The sequence below is a fragment of the Megalobrama amblycephala genome, linkage group LG1 (genome assembly GCF_018812025.1).
Source record: "Megalobrama amblycephala isolate DHTTF-2021 linkage group LG1, ASM1881202v1, whole genome shotgun sequence".
NCBI classification, from domain to species: domain Eukaryota; kingdom Metazoa; phylum Chordata; class Actinopteri; order Cypriniformes; family Xenocyprididae; genus Megalobrama; species Megalobrama amblycephala.
Window position 1 is genome coordinate 73,174,060 of NC_063044.1, and position 19,037 is coordinate 73,193,096.

At 41.9% G+C, this 19,037-nt stretch overlaps 1 pseudogene; it reads left to right on the plus strand.

The window, feature by feature from the left end:
• The first annotated feature begins 3,472 nt into the window (after nucleotides 1-3,472).
• The window catches only part of LOC125278694, a 368,525-nt pseudogene continuing 352,960 nt past the window's right edge, over nucleotides 3,473-19,037 (plus strand).

Sequence of the window (19,037 nt, forward strand, 5' to 3'; positions counted from 1 at the left end):
AGCGATTTTGTGTTCGTTTGTGTGATTGTTTCATGTTTTATAGTGATAATAACTGTTACTGAATGTCAAAGTTTGAGATCTGTGAGGAAAATATGATGAATTCATTCAGACCTGAGCGATTTTGTGTTCGTTTGTGTGATTGTTTCATGTTTTTAGTGATATACTGTTACTGAATGTCAAAGTTTGAGATCTGTGAGGAAAATATGATGAATTCATTCAGACCTGAGCAATTTTGTGTTCATTTGTGTGATTGTTTCATGTTTTATAGTGATAATAACTGTTACTGAATGTCAAAGTTTGAGATCTGAGGAAAATATGATGAATTCATTCAGACCTGAGCGATTTTGTGTTCGTTTGTGTGATTGTTTCATGTTTTATAGTGATAATAACTGGTACTGAATGTCAAAGTTTGAGATCTGTGAGGAAAATATGATGAATTCATTCAGACCTGAGCGATTTTGTGTTCGTTTGTGTGATTGTTTCATGTTTTATAGTGATAATAACTGTTACTGAATGTCAAAGTTTGAGATCTGTGAGGAAAATATGATGAATTCATTCAGATCTGAGCGATTTTGTGTTCGTTTGTGTGATTGTTTCGATGTTTCATAGCGAAAACTGTTTATAAATGTCAAGTCTGAAGTCAAATTTTGAGATCTGTGAGGAAAATTGATGTGAATCTCGAGTGTTTCTACTTCTAAACACTTAATATTGTCCCTGTAATGATGAATGTGGGGGAATAAATGTGAATATAGATGAATATTAATGAAGTTTGACATATGAAATGCTAAGAGTTTTATGATCTTTGTCAGTTTCTGTACATGCATTAATGATCAAATTACTTTAATTAATAGTTATTATAAAGTAGGGGTGGGAATCTTTAGTCACCTCACGATCTGATTTCGATTTTGGGAGTCATGATCCGATTCTAAAACGATTCTTGATCCACTTTTTTTTTCTTATTAATTAATTTGTCCCTTTATTAGTCATATTAATGAAAAAAATCCATACATTTACATATACTTACATACGTAATTATAAGTAGGCATACTTTTTTAAAAATAGTACAAATTGAAAAAAAAATTAGAACTAATTGTGTAATTGAATTAAACAATGAAAATTAAACAATGGCCATGTTAATAATTTTACACTAATATAACTTAAAAACATACAAGCAAGTATCAAATAATAAAGAGGAGCAACAAAACATATTACAATCAATAAACAAAGAGTGTTTTCAGTATTTAAGATTATCTGAACGTTTTCTTTCTAATGTCGTTTGATTGTTACATCACAGACAGCGGGAGATCTAATAAGTTGCGTTCACGCACGGATCCATTTGTCCATTTAATCCCTTAAGACAAAACTGCTGTGTTTACATTCATTTTGCGTCATAAAACCATTTTGAGACGCATTAAACCACTCAAAAACAAAGTGTCGGCATTTGAAATCATGAAATTGAAAGCAGCCTTCTGTAAGCGAGTTTCATATTTTAAATATTCAAGTCCACTGCATTCCAAACGACATAAATGATGCCTTCGTAGAGCATTTGTAAGGAAAATACAGACGGACGAGACCGCGCACAACAACATCAAACAATGCGCGCGCCTCTCGCAGCTCATCCTGTGCAGTGAAGCCCGCTAATGTCTTTGCAATTCGCTTCAACCTTTCTGGACTTCATGAAAGATTGTTTTACGGAAGCTTCGAGTGGTGTATGTGTGTGAGGAATTGAAAGCAAGCAGAATTAGGGTGTTTCTAAAGCACTCACACTCAGTTTTTTATAAAGTCGAACTGTATTTAGATTAATATGGACATATTGTTGTTGTTTGCCTGTAGAGGTTCATAATGGGTGTCAATTTATTGTTACCAATTCACATCAGTGTTAATTTTGTTGAGGAATACATTTCGTCATAATTTTCATCAGCAATATTTTTTTTTACGCACGAAAACAAAACAATGACTAAATAAAAACAGTTTTGAATGACTAAAACTATGACTAAAATCTACTCTCATTTTTGTCAAAAAAATTAAAACAAGACGAAAATGAAATAAAGGGATGATTTGGGAAGATATCCAGTCAGGACTGTGGAAGATGTGCACATTTGGAGAGTAACATGCTGATCTAACCGCTCTACAGGCTCGCCCAGCAGCACTTCAGACTGCTTCACAATCAATGAAGAGCGCACATTTATGCCAAGCCATTGCTTATAAGCTAATGTTGATGAATTGTGACAATGTTTACTACACAATGCTTATATGTTTTAGACGGCTGTAAAATGCGAGGAGTTAAACAAGGCTGCCCCATCTCCCCCTCATTATTTATTCCGGCTACAGAGATGTTGACTCTCCTAATTAAAAACTCAAATGTTGAAAGTGTAAACGGAAAATTATACTTAGTCAATTGGCTGATGATACAACATTATTTTTAAAAGATCTTATTCTTAACCAAATTCCTAAAGTAATTGAAACTGTATATAATATTCTGATTAAGTCGAGTGTCAAATATTTAGGCATTAACATTTCTAAGGATGAGGACTTGATGGAAAAGCGAAACGTTTGGAATATATGGAATGAATGCAATAAAGGCAGGATTGATGCGTGGATGCAAAGGGATTTGTCTGTTTTTGGAAGGATTTATTTAATTCGATCTTGTTTCAATTCCATATTATATCCGACACTTCTGTACCATAACGATGTTTTGCAAGTTCATGATAAATCATCTATGGAAAAAAATTGCAAACACAGTATATTACCTTTTAACTCATTTTTTTTTAAAAAATATTCAGTGGTATATATCCATCAAGTGAATTTTTAAGACAACAGATTGATTTTGAAGACAATGACTGTATTTTCTTTTCTTGTGTGTTTTCAAATATTTTCTGGGAAAATATGTCTTATTGGTTGGAGACAAAGATTCATTCACTGCCCACTTTTGCTAGGAAACATATTATGTTTGGAATGCTGTTGGATGATAAAAATTTTTTTTATTAATGTAATGTTGATTCTGAAAAACATTTTCATTCATAAATGCAAATGTATGAAGACGAAACCTTATTTTTCTATATTCAAAAGAGAGGTTATTTGTAATGACTTTCCATCACTGGAATGTATGAAAATAAAAAAGGCCCAGAAATTTGCTGGAATAATAAGAGACCTTGATTATTGTTTACTCAATAAACTATTTAATTCAGTTTAATTTCAGTTTAATTCATAGTACACTACTGTATCTTCTGTCACAGGAAGCAAAGACTGAGAACGTTAATTTGACACATTATTCTATATATAGATTTTATAAGTATAAGGGTTATTACAGTTAACCAAACCTAAAACCATTAAAAAACTTCATTACTTGAAACAAAATAAAAGTTAACTGAAATAAAAATAAAAAAAAAAAACATAAAAAATGTAAATTTATTTTATGTAGTTTCTCAGCTTTAGCTTAACCTGATATACTAAAATAATTAAAACAGAAATATATAAAAGCAAAAACTAAAAGACATAAACACACAAAACAAATCGAAAACTTTTAACTAAAATTACAATGAAAGCAGAAAATCTAAAATCTAATCAAATTTTAATAACTATATTAGTACCTCAATGATAAGTGTGTCAATCCCTGACAAGTACTGAATTGAGCTCTCTTTCAAGTCTTTTTGCACTTGAACGGTCAAAAAACGTCCGCTTTGGCGAGTAAAGTACTTAAGTGAACATAAACAGTTTGGAGAATATGTATCAGAGTATTGGATCTGTATATTGTTAAATAAATGCTTATTTGATGCATTACAATTTAACTAAACCCTTTAGATTTTCTTAAATGCCATTTAGTTTTGGTCATCGGAAATTGTTTTAGTCTAGTTTTAGTTGAGTAAATCAGTAGCTTTTTAGAGGACAGTGAGAACATGAGTGATCCAGAACCCTGCAGAATGAAACACACTGAAGATACTGAAGAACAAAGAGGTTGGTGTTTATTCTTGAAATGTTTCATTTTATTTACAGCCAGGTATTTAATATACATATAAATAAATGTCATTGATTGCAATTATGAGGTCTTTGGAGTAAGATCCATTTCTCTTTCATGAGATTACTTCCTCTTATTGGCCGAGTTACCTTTCTCCGTGTCATAAACTCTTGAGGCAAGGCTTCTAAACTGTGAATTTTTAAGGGCGTGATATTCAAATGTTTTCAGCCGCCACATTTATCAATGTCGGGTCATTCATATGATGGGACTGGCGCCATACGAAAAGTGTAAAAAGTGTAAAAACTTCAACAAGGTACTTTCAACAACCATGAATAACCCCAAAAGCGAGATTCTTTCTTTGTTCTTTCATTTCAGAGCTGATGGAAGTGAAGGAGGAGAGTGAAGAACTGAGTGAAGTGGAGGAGAAACATCATGACAAACCTGGAGAAAAACCTTTGAGTCGCTCAAAGACTTTCACCTGCACTCAGTGTGGAAAGAGTTTAGCACGAAAAACAAATCTTAAACATCACATGTTGATCCACACTGGAGAGAAGCCGTTCACGTGTGTTCAATGTGGAAAGGGTTTCATAAAGAAATATCATCTTGATGTTCACGTTAGAGTTCATACAGGAGAGAAGCCGTTCACATGTGATGAGTGCGGGAAGAGCTTCACTCAATCTTCACAGCTTCAATACCACATGAGAGTTCACACTGGAGAGAGACCGTTCTCGTGTGATCCGTGTGGGAAGAGCTTCACTCGATCTGAACTGCTTAAAGGACACATGAGCATCCACACCGGAGAGAGGCCGTTCACATGTGATCAATGCAGCAAAACATTTCCTCTGGCATCTGCCCTACATAAGCACATGAAAGTTCATACGGACGTGAAGCCACATTCATGTTTTGTGTGTGGAAAGAGATTTTTAACGCGCATTCATGTTTTGTGTGTGGAAAGAGATTTTTAACGCGGTCTAATTTACGTATACATCAGAAAACTCATACTTATGGAGTCAAATTAATGCCTTAAAGTTTTGCACAAAAATAAAGTTTTGCAAAACAAAAAAAAGAATTGAGCAATAAAAAAATGTTTTGCAAACAAAAATAAAGAATTGCAAAGGAAAAATAAAGTATTGAGCAGAAAAAAAATAAGTTTTGCAAGCAAAAATAATAAATTGCAAAATAAAATAACGTAGTGCAAAAATAAAAATATAATCAATTACAAAAATCAATGACAGCTGTAATCCTATTTTATCTTTGCCACATATTTTTCATGCTCAAACCTACTAAATCATTTGCAACGCTCATTTTATTCTGCGTTTCAATCAAGCGTGCGCTCACAATACCGGTTTTCTTTGCGCTGCACTTTTCTTGCGGTTCTCTTTATGGCACTGGTTTGACGTGGGGGTGGAGTCAAGAAACGGGGGCACGCCCCCGCGAAACACGTCATCGACAGGAGACGCAGATCGCAACAGAACAGATCAAGCATAGAGACAGAGCGCATTTATTATAATCTGAAAACCATGCCCACCGGGGGAAAAACAATCCAACCGGGGAAAAATCAATCCAACCGTCTCCATTGACTTTGTAATGCATGATGCTGCCTCCTTGTCTTTTCTGACTCATTACAAAAACAGAACAATGCCTAAAAGCTGCTGTGTGACAAGATGTACAGCTAACAAGCTAAAAAACCCAGAAATAAGTTTTTATAAGCTGTCGACCCCAAAAAACGAATGTTTAAGGACACAAAAGTGGATACAGGCAGTGAGACAGAGCACAACAGGTCATATTACTATAAGAAATGCATTGGAGGGGGTCGTAATTGGCGACAACATATGCTAAACAAACCAACAAAAACAAACCATTCATTATTTTAACCTTGTCACACAGCAGCTTTTAGGCATTGTTCTGTTTTTTTGTAATGAGTCAGAAAAGACGAGAAGGCAGCCTCACGCAATACAAAGTCAATGGAGACGGTTGGATTGTTTTCCCCCCCGGTGGGCGTAGTTTTCAGATTATAATAAATGCGCTCTGTCTCTATGCTTGATCTGTTCTGTTGCGATCTGCGTCTCCTGCCGATGACGTGTTTCGCGGGGGCGTGCCCCCGTTTCTTGACTCCACCCCCACGTCAAACCAGTGCCATAAAGAGAACCGCACAAAAAAGTGCAGCGCAAAGGAAAACGGTATCGTGAGCGCACGCTTGACTGAAACGCAGAATAAAATGAGCGTTGCAAATGATTTAGTAGGTTTGAGCATGAAAAATATGTGGCAAAGATAAAATAGGATTACAGCTGTCATTGATTTTTGTAATTGATTATATTTTTATTTTTTCACTATGTTATTTTATTTTGCAATTTATTATTTTTGTTTGCAAAACTTATTTTTTTCTGCTCAATACTTTATTTTTCCTTTGCAATTCTTTATTTTTGTTTGCAAAACATTTTTTTATTGCTCAATTCTTTTTGTTGTTGTTTTGCAAAACGTACTCGGTTACTAACGTAACCTCGGTTCCCTGAGATACGGAACGAGTACTGCGTATGGGGAAAGGTCTCCCTTTTTCCCCGCTGCTGAAGCCTTTTTCAATAACGCAGTGTAACTGCACCGTCATTGGTTCACTCATAGACAAGTTGTTGAACCAATGGCGGCGCGGCATAGCTGCGCGGCCTATGGCGACAAAGCGCGCGAATGTTCCCGCCGAAATGGGCGGGGTTAAGGGCTATATAAGCGGGCGTTTCGCCATAGGACTTCAGTGTCAATCGACTGAAGCGACGACCCTGAGCCGCAGCCTCGTGGCACGGCAAGTGACGCAGTACTCGTTCCGTATCTCAGGGAACCGAGGTTACGTTAGTAACCGAGTACGTTCCCTTTCGATACTTCACTCGTACTGCGTATGGGGAACGAATTCAACCACGCCGTGCCACGGCTGGGAACGATATAGCTTGCATTTGGCCAACCAAGAGGGGGCCAAGAAGACAAGCGAGAAGGCAAAGCCTAACCGAACCCATGGTTACACTTAAGGAAGATACTTCCTGGGATGGAGTGAAGCGGGACTCGTCGGAGGCCGCTAATCACACCGAGAGAACCCGAGCTTGTAAGGTCGGGACATCGAGATGATAGAACCTGACAAAGGTGGACGGCGAAGACCAACCGGCCGCCTCACAGATGTCTTGGATGGAAACCCGTTGGACCAAGCCCACGAGGAAGCCATTCCTCTAGTGGAGTGGGCCCTGACTCCTATGGGGCAGTCAGCACCCAGTGAGGAGTAGCACAGGTTAATAGCATCCACTATCCAACGGGAGATGCGCTGTTTCGAGACCGGAGACCCTTTGGTGCGGCCGCCAAAACAAACAAAGAGCTGATCCGACTGCCTAAAGGACCGCGATCGCTCTATGTAGGTCCTCAATGCCCTGACTGGGCAAAGTAGCTCCAGCTCTAGTTCATCCGCCGAGGGAGGAAGAGCAGAGAGCGAAATGACCTGAGCTCTAAACGGAGTTGAGAGCACCTTAGGAACGTAGCCATGCCTAGGTTTCAGAACGACCTTAGAGTCACCAGGCCCGAATTCGAGGCATGCAGGGTTCACAGAGAGAGCCTGCAAATCGCCGACACGTTTAACCGATGCTAGTGCTAGTAGCAGAGCGGTTTTTAGCGTTAGGGGCCTGAGGTCGGCTGAACCCATTGGTTCAAATGGGGCTCCTTTTAAGGCCCTGAGGACCAACGAGAGGTCCCAGGGGGAACAGTGAGAGGGCGAGGAGGATTCAAGCGCCTAGCACCTCTCAAAAAACGGATCACAAGCCCGTTTCGTCCCACTGATTGGCCAGCAATAGGAGCGTGGAACGCCGCAATGGCTGCTACGTAAACCTTGAGCGTGGAAGAGTGCGCCCCATTTCCAGGCGCTCTTGGAGGAAAGACAGTATGGAAGATACGTCACTCTCCACAGGGTCTATGTTGCGTGTCGAACACCAATCAACAAAGACTGACCACTTCTGATCGTAGAGGCGTCTCGTGGACGGGGCTCTAGCCTGAGAAATGGTATTTATGACGTCCCCGGGAGGCTAGTCGGCTCCCATCGAGGGACCAGAGGTGCAGAGCCCAGAGCTCCGGCTGTGGGTGCCAGATTGTTCTGTTTGCCTGAGAGAGGAGGTCCCGTCTCAGGGGAATCGGCCACGGGGCTCCCAGGGAGAGCCTGAATAGCTCTGAGGACCAAACCTGGTTCCTCCAGAGCGGGGCCACCAGAAGGACTCTGTGCTGGTCTTCTCTGATGCGCCTGATGACCTGGGGGATCAGTGCGATCGGAGGGAAAGCGTAAAGGAGCGTGCTGGGCCATGTGTGGGCCAGAGCATCTACTTCCTTCGAGAAAAATATTGGGCAATGAGAGTTGTCTTCTGAGGCGAAGAGGTCTATCTCTGCCTTCCCGAAGAACTCCCAGATCTTGAGGACCACTTGGGGGTGGAGCATCCACTCGTCGGAGGGGACGTTGCTCCGTGACAACATGTCCGCACCCAGATTGTTCCTGCCAGGAACATGAGTCGCTCTGAGCGACTGAAGCCTCGGAAGAGCCCATTCCAGAAGACGTTTCGCCAGAGCGCATAAGCGGCTGGACGAGAGACCGCCTTGGTGGTTCAAGTATGACACCACCGTCATACTGTCTGACCGAACTAGGACATGACGTCCCGTCAAGTAAGCCTGAAAGAACTGAAGGGCCTTCATCACTGCTAGCATCTCTAGACAGTTGATGTGTAGACGGCTTTCGTCGTGGCTCCACGAGCCGAAGGCCGGTCTGCCCTCGCACACAGCGCCCCAGCCCAAGTTGGAGGCGTCTGTTGAGAGCACCGTCCTTCGTGAGACCGCCTGTAAGGGACTCCGCGCTTGAACCATACTGGATCCATCCAAGGTTTCAGGGCTAGAAGACAGGCCTGATTGACCTTGAGACATAAGCGGCCGTGCCGCCAGGCGCTGGGAGGAACCCGGAACTTCAACCAGTACTGAAGAGGCCGCATCCGAAGAAGGCCAAGCTGCAGCACCGGGGAGGCGGAAGCCATCAGCCCTAGCAGCCTCTGGAAAAACTTCAGAGGGAGATAGGCTTTGTTCGTGACAGATGCCGTGAGCTGCTGAATTGCCAGGGCGCGCTCTGGCGAGACTACTGCCGTCATACGGACCGAGTCGAAAACTGCTCCCAGAAACGAGATTCGTTGAGTGGGGCATAGCGAGCTCTTGGCTAAGTTGACCCTGAGACCCAGACATTGTAGATGGCTGAGGAGCATGGATCTGTGGCGTTCCAGCTCGTCTCGCGAACGGGCTAAGATGAGCCAGTCGTCGAGATAATTCAGAACCCGGATTCCCCTCTGCCTCAGAGGGGAAAGAGCCGCGTCCATGCACTTGGTGAAAGTGCGAGGAGCCAGAGACAGCCCGAAGGGCAGGACCGTATATTGGTACGCCACCCCCTCGTATGCGAATCTCAAGAATCGTCTGTGACGGGGGGCTATCTGGATGTGAAAATACGCATCCTTCAGGTCCAGCGAGCAGAACCAGTCCTCGGGGCAGATGTGCGCGAGGATCTGTTTCAGCGTCAGCATTTTGAACTTCTGTCTCATGAGGGAGTGATTCAAAAGTCTGAGGTCTAGAATGGGTCTGAGACCGCCATCCTTTTTGGGGACCAGAAAGTAGCGGCTGTAAAAGCCTGTTTCGCTCTCTGACGGGGGAACTATTTCCACAGCTCCCTTTTCCAGCAATGACATAACTTCGGCCCGGAGGACATGAGCGTCGTCCGGATTGACCGATGTTTGAAGCACCCCGGCGAAGCGAGGGGGCCGTCGTGCAAACTGGAGCGAGTAGCCCTGGTTTATGATCCCCATAACCCATTCTGACACATCGGGGATGGCCTGCCAGGCCTCGGCCCGAGTGGCAAGGGGTTGAATGATGTTTGGTGACAGACCGCCGTTGAGGGAGTCGTACACCGAGAGGGGTGGAAGAGGAAATTTGCTCTTTTCGTGATGAGGTAAAATATAGTTCGCCGTGAAAACGGCGTTTAGAGTGGGCGCAACAGGTGTGGGCCCAGCTGTCACTTGGAGCATGTTTCCCACGCCCGGAAATAAACGAGGCGGAGGGGAAATTACTCGTGGGAGCTTTTGGGGCGGTCCGGTCGTAACGGGACGATCCCCCATCCTCTTCCTTCCTGACGAATCAGGACGACTTCGGAGGCACCGGGTCCAGCACAATCTTGGGCCGGGGTCCCTGGCGTCTCGGGAAGGGAGGGCGCTTCGCAGGGCGCGAGCGCTGGCGATGCTCCTGGGGTGGCGCTGCCTGTGTTGCAGGTGGGGCTGGCTTGTTCTGCTGAGCCGGTGCAGTCCTGGGGCGGCTAGACGCAGAAGCGGAGCTGGAGCGCTTTGGCAAGAAATGCCTCATAGCCTGAGACGATTTCTGCGCGGCAGTAAAGCGTTCGGTGAAGCCGTCCACTGCAGGCCCGAAGAGACCAGAAGGAGAGACCGGGGCGTCTAAGAAGGCCGTTTGTCTAGATCCTTGATCTCCGTAAGGTTGAGCCACAGGTGGCGCTCCAACACGACCAGGCTGGCCATGGAACGACCAATGGCCTGGGCCGTAGCTTTCGTGGCTCGCAGGGCAAGATCAGTGGCGCTGCGTAAATCCTTGAAAGCCGGCGCGTCGATTCCAGACTCGTCCAATGAGCGGAGGAGTTTGGCCTGGAAGACCTGAAATATGGCCATGGTATGGAGCGCGTAGGCAGCCTGGCCCGCCGAGGTGTAAGCCCGTCCAGCCAGTGTAGAAGTGGTGCGGCAGGGCTTGGAAGGAAGGGCCCTCTTCGTTTTCCAACCCACAGCCGCGGGAGGACAGAGGTGAGCAGCCACCGCTTCGTCTAGGGGTGGCAGGTGCTCGTATCCCTTCTGCTCGGCGCCGTCAACGGCGGTGAGGGCGGAGCGGTGCGTAGTGTGGAGGCGGGCGGAGTAAGGAGCGCGCCACGACTTCGTCAGCTCTTCGTGGACCTCAGGAAAGAAGGGCGCTGAACGCTGGCGAGGTGCCTGGCGGCGGCCTGGCAGGAACCATTCGTCCAGGCGGCTGCGAGACGGCTCCTCTGGAGGGGCCCACTCGAGGTCCAGCTCCTCTACGGCTCGAGACAGGATGCGGAAGAGCTCGGCATCCATGCCCTGGCCATGCTCAATGGGTTCCAAGGGAGGCGGTGGAGCGGGGTCTTCCGGCTCGCCAGCCCATCCTTCCCTTCGGAAGCCGCAAGCGACATGGAGTCATCTTGTTCGTCGTCCGTTCCCCAAATGAGACGAGGTCACTCGCTTCCGCGGAGGGACGCTGCTCAGGGCGGGAGAACAGAACGGGAGAGAGTTCCCTAGGAGGAGAGGGCGAGGCACGCGGGGGCTGGGCCGGCGTGAGCTCGCTCAACTCCGGGCGCTGAGTCGCTCTACCCCGCTGTCTCTTCCTAGCCGGCTCGCGGGAGGAAGGAGACGGGAGGGCGCGAGCGGCGAGATCGCCCTCCGTGAAGAAGGCGACCCGCGAGCGCAGGGAAGCGAGACTCATGCACTCGCAGTGCGGGCATGAGTCTCCAGCGAGCGCGCCGTCCGCATGGGGCTTGCCCAGGCAGGCGACACACTCGCTGTGTCCATCTTCGTCATGCAGGGGGGCCCTGCACGTACCACATGAGTGGCGGGGCATCGTTAAGACGCCGCTGCCGTGAAAACGGCAATTGGGTGGCTCTTTTAGAGCGGCGAGGACCGCGGAAGCTCTGGAAGCGGTTAAAACCGCTGAAATCGCTCTTTTAGAGCGGCGTTAAGCCACGGGTGAAGCTCTCAGGCGGCGCGCCGGATGGCGGCAGGGGACGCACAGGAAGCGGCCGGGAGCGGGAAGCGGGAGGCGGCAACTCGGCGACGGCGCTGGAAGCTGCAGTCCGCGAGGGCGCCGGCGCTGTCCTCAGCCGGCGAGTCCAGGCGAGTCCGCTGCGGGAGCCTCTTCAGACGGCGGCGAGAGCAGGAAGGCGGCGAGCTTCTTCGGCTTCAGGCGGAGATCAGCGAAGAGAAGTGGAGGTCATCGCTGAAGGAGAAAACACTGAAGTCCTATGGCGAAACGTCCGCTTATATAGCCCTTAACCCCGCCCATTTCGGCGGGAACATTCGCGCGCTTTGTCGCCATAGGCCGCGCAGCTATGCCGCGCCGCCATTGGTTCAACAACTTGTCTATGAGTGAACCAATGACGGTGCAGTTACACTGCGTTATTGAAAAAGGCTTCAGCAGCGGGGAAAAAGGGAGACCTTTCCCCATACGCAGTACGAGTGAAGTATCGAAAGGGAACTTTATTTTTGTGCAAAACTTCAAGGCATTAATTTGACTCCATAGTCCAGTTAGTATTTTCACCCCATAATGGCGGCCGCGCTACCGGAGCGCCATCTAGTGGCTGTTAGCAAAAAAGTATCAAAGTGTCGCCTCTTGGGTTCTATAATCTTTCGCTAAATTGCAATTTTCTCATGATTTACAAATAGTTGGAAACATTTGGGTAAGTACATTGTAAGAACTCAAGTGAAAAAAAAAATACATAGCATAGGCCTAGTGGTTTTTTAATATTTTACTGCAAAAATATTACACATTGCACCTTTAATGTGCTGTATTTCAGTCATCATTTCATATTGTCTGACAACAAAACCAGAAAAATATATATAGATGAAACAGTTTTATTTGGAATTTGGCTGTAATAAAATATATTATGTGAGCAAAAAGGGAAGCAGCAGAGAAGCAAACCAATGTAAAGGGACACTTGGCAGAATGCGAATTCAACAATGAAATTATGAATTTTTTAATTGCCGTATGACGCCCTATCGACATTTAGCGACATATAGATGTGGCATTTAAAAAATGGCATTAAAAAGGCATTAAAAGCAATAATTAGATTTGATGAAACCTGCAGAAACCCTGATAAAGCTCGTAGACTTAGTAGGCCTAACAGTTACTTCGGTAAAGTTGGTTTTATATTTGCACATTCGGACTTCTGATAAATTCAGACTTTCCAATAAATGTGCAATAAATTAATGTTTGCGAATTTTAAGCAGCAACGTGATATTGACAACCAACGATTGTCAACTTACAACATTTTTCACAGTCGATCAAAATAGGCAAGTATTGTTTTAATGGCATATTTACTTGTGAATGTCCACTGAATGTCCAATGTAGTGTGATTAACAAGGCTATTGAATACGGATGTCCGAATGTGCGAATATAAAACCAACTTTACCGAAGTTGTCCAATGTAGTGTGATTAACAAGACTATTGAATACGGATGTCCGAATGTGCAAATATAAAACCAACTGTACCGAAGTTGTCCAATGTGATTAACAAGACTATTGAATACGGATGTCCGAATGTGCGAATATAAAACCAACTTTACCCAAGTCTAACAGTTAGTGTAGCGCCATGTTTATTTTTGACAGAATGCAAACGAGGCTGTGAGGAATTGAAGTACACAGTGTGTGATTTGTACGGTGTGTTAAATGAAACATTGTAAACAGGAGGAAAAACCCAGAAGTAGACCAAAAGTCAATACAGTTTTGAAAGTTCTGAGTTATGAGATATCTTATGTTATATGATCTTTATTCAGTGTGAGCAATTGTAAACACTCATCCTCATTTTCATCCGTGTTAAACTCGATATGGCGTCTAACCTGACTAAGGTGACTAACCTACAATGTTAACATAGATTTATAATCAAACATAAAATCTATCGATACATTTTAGTTCAAGAAGCGTAACGTGTTACTTTCACTTTCGTTCTCTGATGATTGAGGTAAATTAATAACTTTACCTGCTTGAGTTGACGGCGAAATCCCATAAAGAAGCAAAACACAAAGCAGAGCGAAGATTTTCGCGAACACAACGACCATAATTGAAAATCCATGCGTGATATTTTGATGTTTAGGCTACTGAGTTTAGAATTCACTGATGTTTACATCGTACCTTCTTCAGCAACCGAGCGCAGAAACTGCCAAACAGAAGAATGAAGTTTTAACCAATGAGAGAACAGAAGACGATGACGTCGTTCGTAACTGGGCCAAACAAGTGGTGACGTAAAACTCAACAACAAAAAGCGGGTTTAGGCAGTCAGTCACCTTAATCATAGATACAAAGTGGTTTCAAGTACAATTTATCAATGATCAACTATATTATTTAAAAGTCTTATGCATTTACAGGCCGTTAGATGTTGGTTTATTTCCCAGTCAACAAAAAAAGTTCTTATGTTTTGTTTACATTCCCATTAAGTTATGAAAACGTTATTTCTTGAATGTTTTTGAACATTTAAACGTCCATTTTTTAAAATTCAGTTCAGAAATATCTTTTTCATAACATGTTTAAAATTATAGAAATGAATATTCCTCTAACGTTCACATAAACAAGCTAACTACATAAAAAAAAATAAAAATACATAAAAAAAAACACTGGATGTTTTGAACATTTAAAAAACAAATAACGTTTTCATAACATTATGGGAATGTTAACAAAACATAAGAACACATTTTTCTTAGCTGGGATGTGTATTATCAGTGTATTATTCCTGCTTGCTTGTATAAACTTGCATCCATTATTTGTTTCTTATGCATGTGTTACAATACAGAAGGGTCGCAGACTGAAGATAACAGTTAATGATGTTTATTAGACACACAGCAGAGAATACAGAAGTGCAGGTGAGTGTGTGCTTGATCTTTGAGTGATACGTCCTTTGTGTTTGTAGTGGTAACAGGGCCGGATTGGGACTAATTTTCAGCCCTGGAGTTTCATGCCTTAGACCGGCCCACTTTAATTCACGACTGACTATATTGAAATAATGTAATTTAAACCTCAGTATGTAAGTCTGCAATAGTGCACTGTTCTCTAACAGCCTTGTAATTAATTGTATTTTTCAAAAATATCTTTCAAATACCCATGATAGTACAAATGATAGTACAAAAAATGCTAAAATTTGATATAGAGTTATTTTTATAGTTATAATAATGATTTTAGAATGTGAACCATTGATTAATTCCCTAGCCATCGGGTGGCTGTAGTTAAAAAATCATGTTATTTTAATTTTAATTTAATTAAGTGTTTGCTTTCCAGTAGATGGCAGTAATCGTCCACTAAACACAGGCACATTTTTCGTCTATCACTATGAATGACATTTAGAAATGTAGATCTTTATTAAAGGTACCCTAGAACTTTTTTTTAAAAGATGTAATATAAGTCTAATGTGTCTGTGAAGTTTCAGCTTAAAATACCCCATAGATTTTTTTTTAATTCATTTTTTTAACTGCCTATTTTGGGGCATAATTAGAAATGAGCCGATTCAGGGTGTGTGGCCCTTTAAATCTGGTGCTCCACGCCCCAAGAGCTCACGCTTGCCTTAAACAACATAAAAAAAAATTCAAACAGCTAATATAACCCTCAAAATGGATCTTTACAAAGTGTTCGTCATGCAGCATTTCTAATCGCGTAAGTACAGTGTTTATTTTGATGTTTACATTGATTCTGAATGAGTTTGAGGCTATGCTCCGTGGCTAACGGCTAATGCTACACTGTTGGAGAGATTTATAAAGAATGAAGTTGTGTTTATGCATTATACAGACTGCAAGTGTTTAAAAATGAAAATAGCGACGGCTCTTATCTCCGTGAATACAGTAAGAAACGATGGTAACTTTAACCACATTTAACAGTACATTAGCAACATGCTAACGAAACATTTAGAAAGACAATTTACAAATATCACTAAAAATATCATGTTATCATGAATCATGTCAGTTATTATTGCTCCATCTGCCATTTTTTGCTATTGTCCTTGCTTGCTTACCTAGTCTGTTGATTCACCTGTGCATAGATCCAGACGTTCTGCCCTTGTCTAATGCCTTTCATAATGTTGGGAACATGGGCTGGCATATGCAAATATTGGGGGCGTACATACACCCCGACTGTTACGTAACAGTCGGTGTTATGTTGAGATTCGCCTGTTCTTCGGAGGTCTTTTAAACAAATGAGATTTACATAAGAAGGAGGAAACAATGGAGTTTGAGACTCACTGTCTGTCATTTCCATGTACTGAACTCTTGTTATTTCAACAATGCCTGAGGTAAATTCAATTTTTGAATCTAGGGCACCTTTAAAGTGGATTTAACATAAAATTTTGCTATTTTATATAAATGTATATACTTAAATTATTACAAATTGAGGCAAATAAATAACACACAATACCATAAACCCTACAAAATTGCACAACTTTACAGTAAAATATTAAAGTAGGTTATTACGTTTGTTTAAAAATAAAGTTACATGTTACAAAATCACATTTTACTGTCTGGTTAAGCTAGTTGGGCAGAAAAATGAATATTGTTGGCCAATGTGTAATAGCATAGCAAGCAACATAACATAAGTGATAGGCCATATTTTATTATTTGCCTACTATTATTACGTTATGAGTAAGCTGCATACATGCCTTTATCTTTTGCTTGTTTCCCCCTCTTCTTTTTTATTTATTTACGTTACTTAAAGGTGCCCTAGAATCAAAAAATTTGAATTTACCTCGGCATAGTTGAATAACAAGAGTTCAGTACATGGAAAAGACATACATTGACTTTCAAACTCCATTGCTTCCTCCTTCTTATGTAAATCTCATTTGTTTAAAAGACTTCCGGGAAAACACGCGGATCTCAACATAACACCGACTGTTACGCAACAGTCGGGATCATTAATATGTACGCCCCAATATTTGCATATACCAGCCCATGTTCCAGGCAGACAAGGCAGTATTAACATCTGGAGCTGCACAGCCAAATCATCAGACTAGGTAAGCAAGCAAGCAAGAACAACAGCGAAAAATGGCAGATGGAGCAACAATAACTGACATGATCCATGATAATCATGATATTTTTAGTGATATTTGTAAATTGTCTTTCTAAATGTTTCGTTAGCATGTTGCTAATATACTGTTAAATGTGGTTAAAGTTACCATCGTTTCTTACTGTATTCACGGAGACTAGAGCCTTCGCTATTTTCATTTTTAAACACGTGCAGTCTGTATAATGCATAAACACAACTTCATTCTTTATAAATCTCTCCAACAGTGTAGCATTAGCCGTTAGCCACAGAGCATAGCCTCAGACTCATACAGAATCAAACGTTAACATCCAAATAAATACTTTACTCACATGATTCGATGTATGCATGCAGCATGCATGACGAACATCTTGTAAAGATCCATTTGAGGGTTATATTAGCTGTGTGAACTTTGTAAATGTGCTGTAATATAGTCGAGAGCTCGTGTGGCAGAGAGCACGAGATTTAAAGGGGCGGCGCTCAGCGTAAATCAGTGTATAGTTAATGATGCCCCAAAATAAAAAAAAATTAATTTAAAAAAATCTATGGGGTATTTTGAGCTGAAACTTCACAGACACATTCAGGAGACACCTTAGACTTATATTACATCTTGTGAAAAAACACTCAACTCAACACACAATCACTTATATCAATGTTATATCGTCATATTGTCCAGCCCTAAAACATATCTAGTTTTATAGTATAGTTTTTGTCATTGTTGTTTATTTAAAAACACCCAATTATGCAGAATATAAGATGGAAAATATTTAATTGATGAGTTGTCAACATAATATATAACAATACAATATATACGGTATGATTTTACCTCAAAATCCAACAATTTGACACAAAATGATAACTGCAAATCAATGTTTCTCTGCCTGGAGTCCAGTTGTTTCTGTGAATTGCAGTGATCCATTTGCTTCTTTTTTCTGTTCTTTCCTGCATTTTCCCCACAGAACACAGACTTTCCTGCATTAATTTATAGACAGACTGTTCTATAAATGAACATGCACATCCCCCAGGAAATGGTACCCATTATTACTGTTGTTGTATTGCACTCATTGTATTCACATGTTTTATGATACATTTAAGGTAACTTCAATCATGCCATGTTTAGTGTCTATGGGTTCGTATCGAGAAGATTTAAATGCTTGTATGCTTGTGTATGCTGTATGTCTACACTTGCACAACACATCAGTATTACAAGACTCTTTAATAGTTCTTCATTGGTCACATCAACCCTAAGAGGTGGGACTTTGACCAGAGGCTAAAAGCCAGTGCACAACGCCCCTCCCTCTTTCTTTCCTTGCTTCTTGGACGACCAAAGAGACCGCTCGTTGCTGCTGGCCTCTTCAGGCCAAGGCCTGTAGGCCTGCAGGCCTCAGCCTACAACCCAGCCATGTGCTCATCTATGACAGAGAGAAAGAACTTTGTTCCCCACTAAGAGTCAAATTAACAGCTTAAGTTTTTTCATAGTACTTCATCCAACGCAGAAGATACTGGCAAAAACTTCACACTGAATCATCAGGATTTCTCCTCAGCCTGCAGATCCGATGCTCCTCAGTCTAAAGGCATCTTGCAAGTATCGTACATTTGAACACTAAACAGCGATTTAGTATTGATGAGTAAAACTTACCTTTGTCAGCACCTTTGTTTTATTACTGAGGAAACTGATGACTCTTTTCTGGATTGTCTTTGACTTTTTCCTATAGCTCCATTTCCGGTTCCCCTTCCGGTTCAACTCTATCATTGCTCATTCTTACCTATGTATGTGTGTGACCTGCGTGTATGTTATGTGTTTGTTAGTTTAGTTATGCGTTTGTGAGTTAGTTAATAACGATTGTGCACAATACATGTTTGGTTCTGACTCCATCTGCTAATAAATTGCCTCTTAAGGGATTTAGATCCTGACTACATGCTCTGAGTAGTACGGAACAATAAGAATGTTGTTTTTTCCATAACTTGGAAATTAACATTTCTTAGAATTAATAAACACTGAGTGTTCACTGGACGAACAGGTTAATTGATTGTAAAATTAATCTTAATGTAGCTACATCCAGTTAATCTGATTAACTGATTTACATATTCATAATCAATCATAATTAATCATCATGAGTTATGAATAATTATTAATATTTCCCCTTTGAGTTAATTCGCTACATTGACTGTTTCATGATAACATAATGAAAACAATGTTTTTCTATAAATGTTTTCTCTCATATTAATAATGTTATTAGAAT